Genomic DNA, 7956 nt, shown 5'->3' on the forward strand with positions numbered 1-7956 from the left:
AAGATCAGAGATGGGGAGTTCATTGGGCTTAGGAGATGTTGCAATTCTCCGGATCAAGTTCATTTTCATCTCTTCCTCAATCAATGCACTCATTGATCTCCTTGGCAATCTTAAGTGATTGAATTACAATTTCTTGCAATTCAATCTCTCAAATCTTGATCAATAGCCAATTTCTTGGTCAATTGCTCATGAGAAGAGATGGAGTATGGTCACTGATTATACCACATGCATTTCCCAAATCAAGTATTGAGAGGGTTATAGTCACATACCCATCCAAACCCAATTTGGTCTAGCATGAGAAAGCATTTCTAGCTTGATCTCTTCATTCCTCTTTCAAGGTTCAAAAGAGATCCAAGTTTGAATAGCTTCTCTTCCAAGATAACTACTCAATTGGATGAAGATTGAAAGCTTTCAAGTAAAATCAAGAGGAAAGATAGAAGAAGAATAACGAAAATTAGTATTGATCCATCAAATTACAACAGAGCTCCCTAACCCAATGAAAGGGGTTTAGTTGTTCATAGCTCTTGAAAATGAAAACAAAGATGGAGAGTACATCATAAAACTAGAAATTGCAAAGAAAGTAAAATACAGAGAATAGTTCTCTTTTTCTCAGCCTCTAGAACCCTTTCTCAATTCAAAGCTACTCCTATATATACTACTCTTCTCAGCTTCTAGTGTGATTCTTCAAGTCTTGGGCCTTTGGATCTTGAGTTTGAAGCAGTTCCTTTCTTTATTTGGGCTTGGCTTTCCTTGCAGAGAGAAAGTGCGAAGTGGGCGGAGACTTTAGTTCAGGACGTTAGGGGTGTTAATATTTAGTGAGAATATAAGTTTGAGAACGTTAGTGACACTTAACATTGTCACTAACGTTCCAATGCACCCCTTTGCCTCACGTTAAAACCCACGTTAACTAGGTTAACGTGGCATTTAACGTTGCCTTGTTAACCTTCGAGAACGTTAGTGACACTCAACATTGTCACTAACGTTCCAGTGTGCCCCTTCTTGCTTCACGTTAAAGCCCACGTTAACTAGGTTAACGTGGCTTCTAACGTGGCCCTTGCCATCCTTCGAGAACGTTAGTGACATTCAACATTGTCACTAACGTTCCAATGTGCCCCTAGGTCTCACGTTAGAGTCCACGTTAACTAGGTTAACGTGGCTTCTAACGTGGCCATCCTTAGCCATCCCAACGTTAGTGACAATGTTGAGTGTCACTAACGTTGGCTCATCCTTCAATCCTCATCGTTAGCTTCCACGTTAACCAAGTTAATGTGGAAGTTAACGTGACTCTTGGGGGTTGTGTGGTTGCTTCAACGTTAGTGACAATGTTGAGTGTCAGTAACGTTGTCGACAACTCTTCATCCCTTACGTTAGTTCCCACGATAACCAAGTTAACGTGGGAGTTAACGTGGTACTTTGCACCATCGGCCAACGTTAGTGACAATGTTGAGTGTCACTAATGTTGGCTTCTCTTCCCCCCTTAACGTTAGAGGCCACGTTAACTAGGTTAACGTGGCTTCTAACGTGGCCACTTATGAGTAATTGCCAACGTTAGTGACAATGTTAAGTGTCACTAACGTTGGCTGAACTTCTCTTCTCCACGTTAGAGTTCACGTTAACTTAGTTAACGTGACTCTCTAACGTGGGCATTGATGGCTTTTTGAGAGTGTTATTGGCAATCACTTTTCTCATTAATCTTGCAAGTTACCTCCCCTTTTCTTGCTTCCTTTTGGTCCTGAAATCAAGCAATAAAGTGCATCAAAGCTCTAGTCCAAGTCATGAGTAATGCAACATAATATTTGTCACTAAACTTATGCAAAATCCTCATGAAATTATGTGAAATGCACAATGTATGCTTGAATCAAAGCATAAGTGAATATCTACCCAAAACTAGCTTATTTCCTAAAGAAATGCATGAAACTAACCTAAAAATAGTAAAGAAAAGGTGAGTGAAACTGGCCAAGATGCCCTGGCATCACAACACCAAACTTAAAGCTTGCTTGTCCCTAAGCAAGTACTGGAACAAGAGAATGATGAATGGAATATCCAGAGGAATGAGTCATTCTTGTGGAAGTTATGTTACTGATTTTATGGTGGTTTCATGCATAGCAACTTAGGTTCATTCCATTACTGGCTTTCAAACCTTTATCATGTCTTAAAACACCCACTTTGTTTATATCCCATGAGACCTTTATTCATTGATCCTTTTATTATTGTTATTTCAAGGGTTGTTTGTGTTATTTAGGCTAAGTGCTCTGTAAGGGGGCAACTCTTTAAGATAAGCTTTCAGCCAACACTCCCGAACCAGTTGGTTCAAGGTGCTAGGTGTTGAGACACCCCTAAGGACTTACTCCCTCAAGTCTATCCCCCATAGATACACACTACAGGCATTTAGTTTATTTATTTTCTCTTCTTGAGACCTTGGTGTCCAGCACCTCTTTGGGTTACTAAATGTTCTGTAGTGAAGGTTACTCTTGATAGTGGACTTTCAGCTGATAATCCCGAGTTAGTTAACCCAAGTTACCAAGTGATAAGGCACCCCTAAGAGCTTATTCATCTAAGTAGATCCCTCACACAGGAGCACCACAGACACTTGCCTCAAGATTAAAACCATTGATGCCTAGCCTTATTGCTTACTCTTTTTCTTTTGTTTTTCACTTCCATTGTTCTTTCCCTTTTCTCTTCTTAGGATCTTGTTATTAACATAGTCTCATGAGTGTATCCAAAGAAAAGTATTTAGGCCAGATAATTGTCATCCCAGCCTTGTGCTTGAACCCACTTAGCTAACTTATGACTACCCCAAAGATTCATGAATGCACTTCCACAATATGAACTCTACTCTGGTCTTTTAAAAACATAATCATTCTCTTCTTTAATTTGATTTAAATTGGACAAGCTTACAAGTAAATAAGGGAATGATGCAGTGACATTTAAACTAGAAATTATGGACCTATTCAGAAGGAAAACTTAAAAGACAGAATTTTAAAAAGTTTAAACATAACATGGAAGCAGGTTCTATTTCATACAAGATCTTCCTTATTTAAAGCATAGAAAACAATGGACTAAAAAGAACTCCACCACCTTTTATTCATGTGGATGTCCATGCTCCCATCCTTGTTTGTCCTCATTGTGTCTCTCTTGAGTGCTTGTACTTCCACTTCCCTTGCCTTTTCCAAGCAGCTTCCTCCAGAAACCACTATCTTCCATCTTCTTCTTGAGTGTCTCCTTTTGCTGTTTCACTTTCCTCTCTTCTTGTTCTACAAATTCTTTTTGGACCTCATCATATGTAGGGATGGCATAGTGTAGCTGATGCATATTACTGGTCATGTAGTTCAACTCAGCTTGAGTGTTTACATAGAACTCCTCCCTATGTAGTTGCCTTCCTTCATTGAGTACACTGAACTCGTTAAAAGTTTTCATTTGGGCTATCTGCCGCTGGTTGAGTCCTTGCAAGTGCTTCTCTTGAATCTCTTGCCTCTCATTCACTTGGTTGATGGCTTGAGTGAGCTGGGAGTATTGTTCCTGCTGCTGCTCCATTTGTTGTTTTTGCCATGCTTCCTATTGGCTCAGCCGGTTCAGTATTTGCTCTTGTCCTTCCATATGTCTCTGTCCCAAATCTTCAATGGCTCTTAGAAGGTGAGTTATATTCAAGTTGGCTGGGTCATGATGCTCTTCTTGTTGATATTCTTCCTGATGATATTCCTCTTGATGAGCTTCTCCCTGGGCCCTTTGCCTTCCTATATGTGGCCTTCTTAGTTGCTGAGCCGGTGTGGTATAGACCATTCGCTCGAGTGTGACTGGCCTCCCTGGGTTCACCCAGTCTGGGCTGCTGTCCTTAAATATTACCTTGGCCTTGTTGCACAAGCGGAGAATGGTGCTGGGGTACCAAAGTCTGGCACCTGAGTCAGCTTTCTCAGCTGACTCTTGAATCCCTTCGGTAATGAGCTCATGCACTTTGATTTTCCCACCTTGTACTAACCATTGTACCATAGTGGCTCGATTGATGTTGACCTCTGAATTATTAGCAGCTGGTAGGATGGACCTCCTTACAAGCTCAAACCACCCTTTGGCTCCAGGGTGAAGGTCTCCCCTTTTTATGAATTTTGGTCTCCCATCTGAGTACCTCTCCCAGTCAGCGGCTATGACACAGATATCTGATGCTATCTCTGAGAGCTCATCCTTATCGGGGCTTCTACTTATCCTTGCCTGATAACTCTCCTCATCAAAATGAGGTGATTTCAAGTGAAGAGCTCTTGTTATGGCACTTGGGCTGAAGTCCACCTCCCTTCCTCTCACATAGCTTTTGAAGGTTGGGGCTTTGGTCTTATCCTCTCTAACTGCATTTGCATAGAATTCTTTGATGAGGTTTCCATTGATCTTCCCCTCTGGACTGGTGAGCAATTGCCACCCCCTCTGTTCGATTTTTCTCCAAATCTGTCGTGATTCATTGGTATTGATTTGGAAGATTAACTCTGGCAATATCTTTCTGGCCCTTATCCGCTCAAATTCATGCTCATGAAAGGCAGTCTTGAATTTCCTGTCATCAAAAGGAGCACTCTCCATAGGTTCCTTCCTCTTTGCCTCTTTGAGCTTGATGATGCCATGACTTGAGTTGTTGTTTGAGGGGGGTTTTAGGCTTCGGATAGATGAAGAGTGTGTTGGTTAAAGCAATGTGTGATGAAGGGTTTAGTGTGCCAATAGAAGTGTGGAGAGTGGGGATTTGAATGTGAGGAGTGAGCATGCACTAAGGTTAACTTATATAAGAAAATCATGAGTGAATGAAGGGTGTGGATTGCATGAATGTTTACTAGATGGACGGATGGGGTTGTTTATGAAGGAAAGACAAGGATCATCACTTTAATGAGAGTGATTGGTTCGATCTTCAAGGGTCTTCTTTCTCCAATGTTGCATGGCAGCGTTTCCCCATGCGTTCCCTCTTGAGACATGTGTGTAGTGCTCTTCATTAAGTGGCGAAATCTCCCCCATTTAATTGTCCAATCAATCCCTTTTCATGCTTCTTTTCCTTTCCTATAAAGATTTGAAATAAGGAAATTAATATCACAAAAATAATTTAAACTCTACAGCTAGAATAAAATGAAAGAAAGGATTTGATTGTTTATTTATGAATTCCAACTAACTAACTAACTATTGGTGGGTCCTTATATGCATTTTGGTGGCACCATGAGGTGACACCAAACTTAGTTTGAAGCAATGTGATGAAAAATTTTGTTCAAAGCTCGCAAGACTAGCATGCATCTTGGTTTGCTTTGAAGACCAAACTTGTTCTTCACTATATACTGCATGATAAAGCTTTCACTAAATGTTTGTCAAGTTTGGGTTGAAATTCATAAACATTGATTTATTCATTATTTTAAAAACATATAAAACATGGGTTGCCTCCCATGAAGCGCTTCTTTAGCGTCACTAGCTTGACGTTTTTCCTTCATCAGGGTGGTTGGTAGTGCTTAAAGTCCTCCCCTCTTGCTGTAGACTTGTATCCATTGGTTGGATCAATGATCTCCACATGTTCCAGGGAAAGAACTCTGTTGATAGTGAAAACCTTAGGTAATTGAGATGGCACAGTAGGGAGATTAGGGGAAATATCTGGGAAGTAAGCTGAGACAACTCTATCCCCTGGAGAGAAGTCTTCCGTAGGGATCTTCTTGTTCCTCCATCTCCTTGGTACCTTCTTCTTTGTTTCTTTTGAGGTTGCCTTCCCCTTGGTGACCTCTTTTCTCCAAGGAGTTATGATGCTGTCTTCACCTGCCTCTAGAGGTTTGGGTTCCTCCAACTTTTCCTTGAGCTGTGGCAATTGCTGTTTTCCTTGTTTATCAGTTAAGGGGATCTCAGAATGAGCTGGCTGTGCTTCAGTGCTTTTTTTTTTCTTTCAGTGTCTCATTATCATCTGTACTCAGTTCCTTGTCCTCTTGATCTGTTTCTTGTGAGAGTTTGAAGACATTGAAGCTGAGTCGTTCATCATGGATTCTCAATATTAGCTCCCCTTTCTCTACATCGATAAGTGCTCTGGCTGTAGCTAGAAATGGTCTTCCTAATATGATTAGATGAGTGTGACTTTCTTCCATGTCCAGAATGACAAAGTCTGTTGGGAGAAAGTACTTCCCAACCTTTAGCAACACATTTTCCACCACTCCTATTGCTTGCTTTTGAGTTTTTTCAGCCAGTCTGATAATGACATCTGTGGGCATTATCTCATTGATTTGCAGCCTCTTCACTAGGGATAAGGGCAGTAAGTTGATGCTGGCCCCCAAATCACATAGTGCTCTATCGAACATAGTTTCACCTATGGCACATGGGATGTGAAAACTCCCTGGGTCTCTTCTTTTCGTAGGCAGCTCAGGTTGAATAAGGGCACTACATTCCTTGTTCATCACTATAGTCTGGCCTCCTTTGAGTGAGCTTTTCCTGGGAAGAAGTTCCTTCATATACTTGATGAATGCAGGAATTTGTTGAATTGCCCTGATGAATGGTATGTTTACATGCAGAGATGCAAACAAGTCTAGGAACCTTGAATATATTCTCTTTCCCACAGCACCATTGAGCAGTTGAGGGAATGGTGCATAGAGCTTCAACAGCTCTTGTTGTGAGATTTCTGGTTCTTTGTGATCTCTATCCTCCTCTTTTGTTGAGTTGTCTTCAGGTTGTTTGCACATTTTGCCTTGCTTGTCTTCAATCTCTAGATCACTTGTAGTGACCATTTTGTAATCTTCCCATCTTACTTTCTTTGCTTCTCCCTTGGGGTTTTTCTCCGTGTCACTTGGGAAGCTATTAGTAGGTCTGGGAATCTTCTCAGCTAAATATCCCACCTGGAATTCCAGCTTCCTAATGGTCTCTCCCTGGTTCTTAATATTGGCTCGCACCTCCTCTTTGAACACCTTATTTTCTTGAATCTCTTGGCATATTCCTTCAAGTAAGGCTTCAATCTTAGAGAGCTTGTCATCAATTGATGAGTGATTCGGAGCAGATGTGCTGTTTTGGTTTTGATAAGTGTGTGGAGAAGTGTTGTTGTGGGGGTGTTGAGATGTCCTATGGGTGAATTGCTGGTGAGCTCCATTGTTGTTGGAGTTGTAACGTCTCTGGTCTTGGTTTTGATCTTGCTCGCTTCCCCACCCAAAGTTTGGGTGGTTTCTCCATCCAGGGTTGTAAGTCTTGGAGTATGGATCATAGTTTTTCCTTGGTGAATTCCCAATGTAGTTGGCTTGCTCCTGACTCCCCTCTGCTTCTTCATTCACTCCTTCTTGGATTGTTGATGAAGATGAGATTGCTGCTACTTGGTTCCTCTCCATCTTCTTGGTGTGGTCAGCCAGCTGCTGGGTAATGAGCTTGTTTTGGGCCAACAGAGCATCTACATTGTTTAGCTCTATCACTCCTCTTGTGTTCCCTCTTTGGGAAGCATAGAAGTAGTCATTTTCTGCTACTGTTTCAATAACATCTATGGCTTCCTCAATGGTCTTCTTCTTGTTCAAGGATCCTCCAGATGAATGGTCTACGGCCTTCTTTGACTCATAGGATAGCCCTTCATAGAAAATGTGCAGCTGCACCCATTCGTTGAACATGTCAGATGGACACCTCCTTGTTAAGTCCTTAAACCTCTCCCATGCTTCATACAGAGTCTCACCATCTTGTTGCCTGAAAGTTTAAACCTCAGCTCTCAGCCTATTGATTCGTTGAGGAGGGTAGAATCTTGCTAAGAATTTGTTCACCACATCCTCCCAAGTTGTCAAGCTCTCCCTTGGAAAGGATTCCAGCCACTTGGCCGCCTTGTCCCTGAGTGAGAAGGGAAATAAGAGCAATCTATAGGCGTCAGGATGAATACCATTAGATTTTACTGTGTCATATATTCTCAGGAAGGTGGTCAAATGTTGATTGGGGTCTTCTTGAACACCTCCTCCAAACGAACAGTTGTTCTGAACAAGGGTGATGAGCTGTGGTTTAAGTTCA

General features: G+C 41.5%; 1 non-coding gene across 1 annotated transcript; it reads left to right on the forward strand.

Annotated features, from left to right (window-relative positions):
* The first annotated feature begins 7569 nt into the window (after positions 1 to 7569).
* Positions 7570 to 7673, forward strand: LOC112759890 (small nucleolar RNA R71). The gene has a single exon (XR_003180355.1). It is a non-coding gene; the product is annotated as a small nucleolar RNA R71 (small nucleolar RNA).
* Positions 7674 to 7956: the final 283 nt, after the last annotated feature.

Source organism: Arachis hypogaea, chromosome 16, assembly GCF_003086295.3.
Source record: "Arachis hypogaea cultivar Tifrunner chromosome 16, arahy.Tifrunner.gnm2.J5K5, whole genome shotgun sequence".
NCBI lineage: Eukaryota > Viridiplantae > Streptophyta > Magnoliopsida > Fabales > Fabaceae > Arachis > Arachis hypogaea.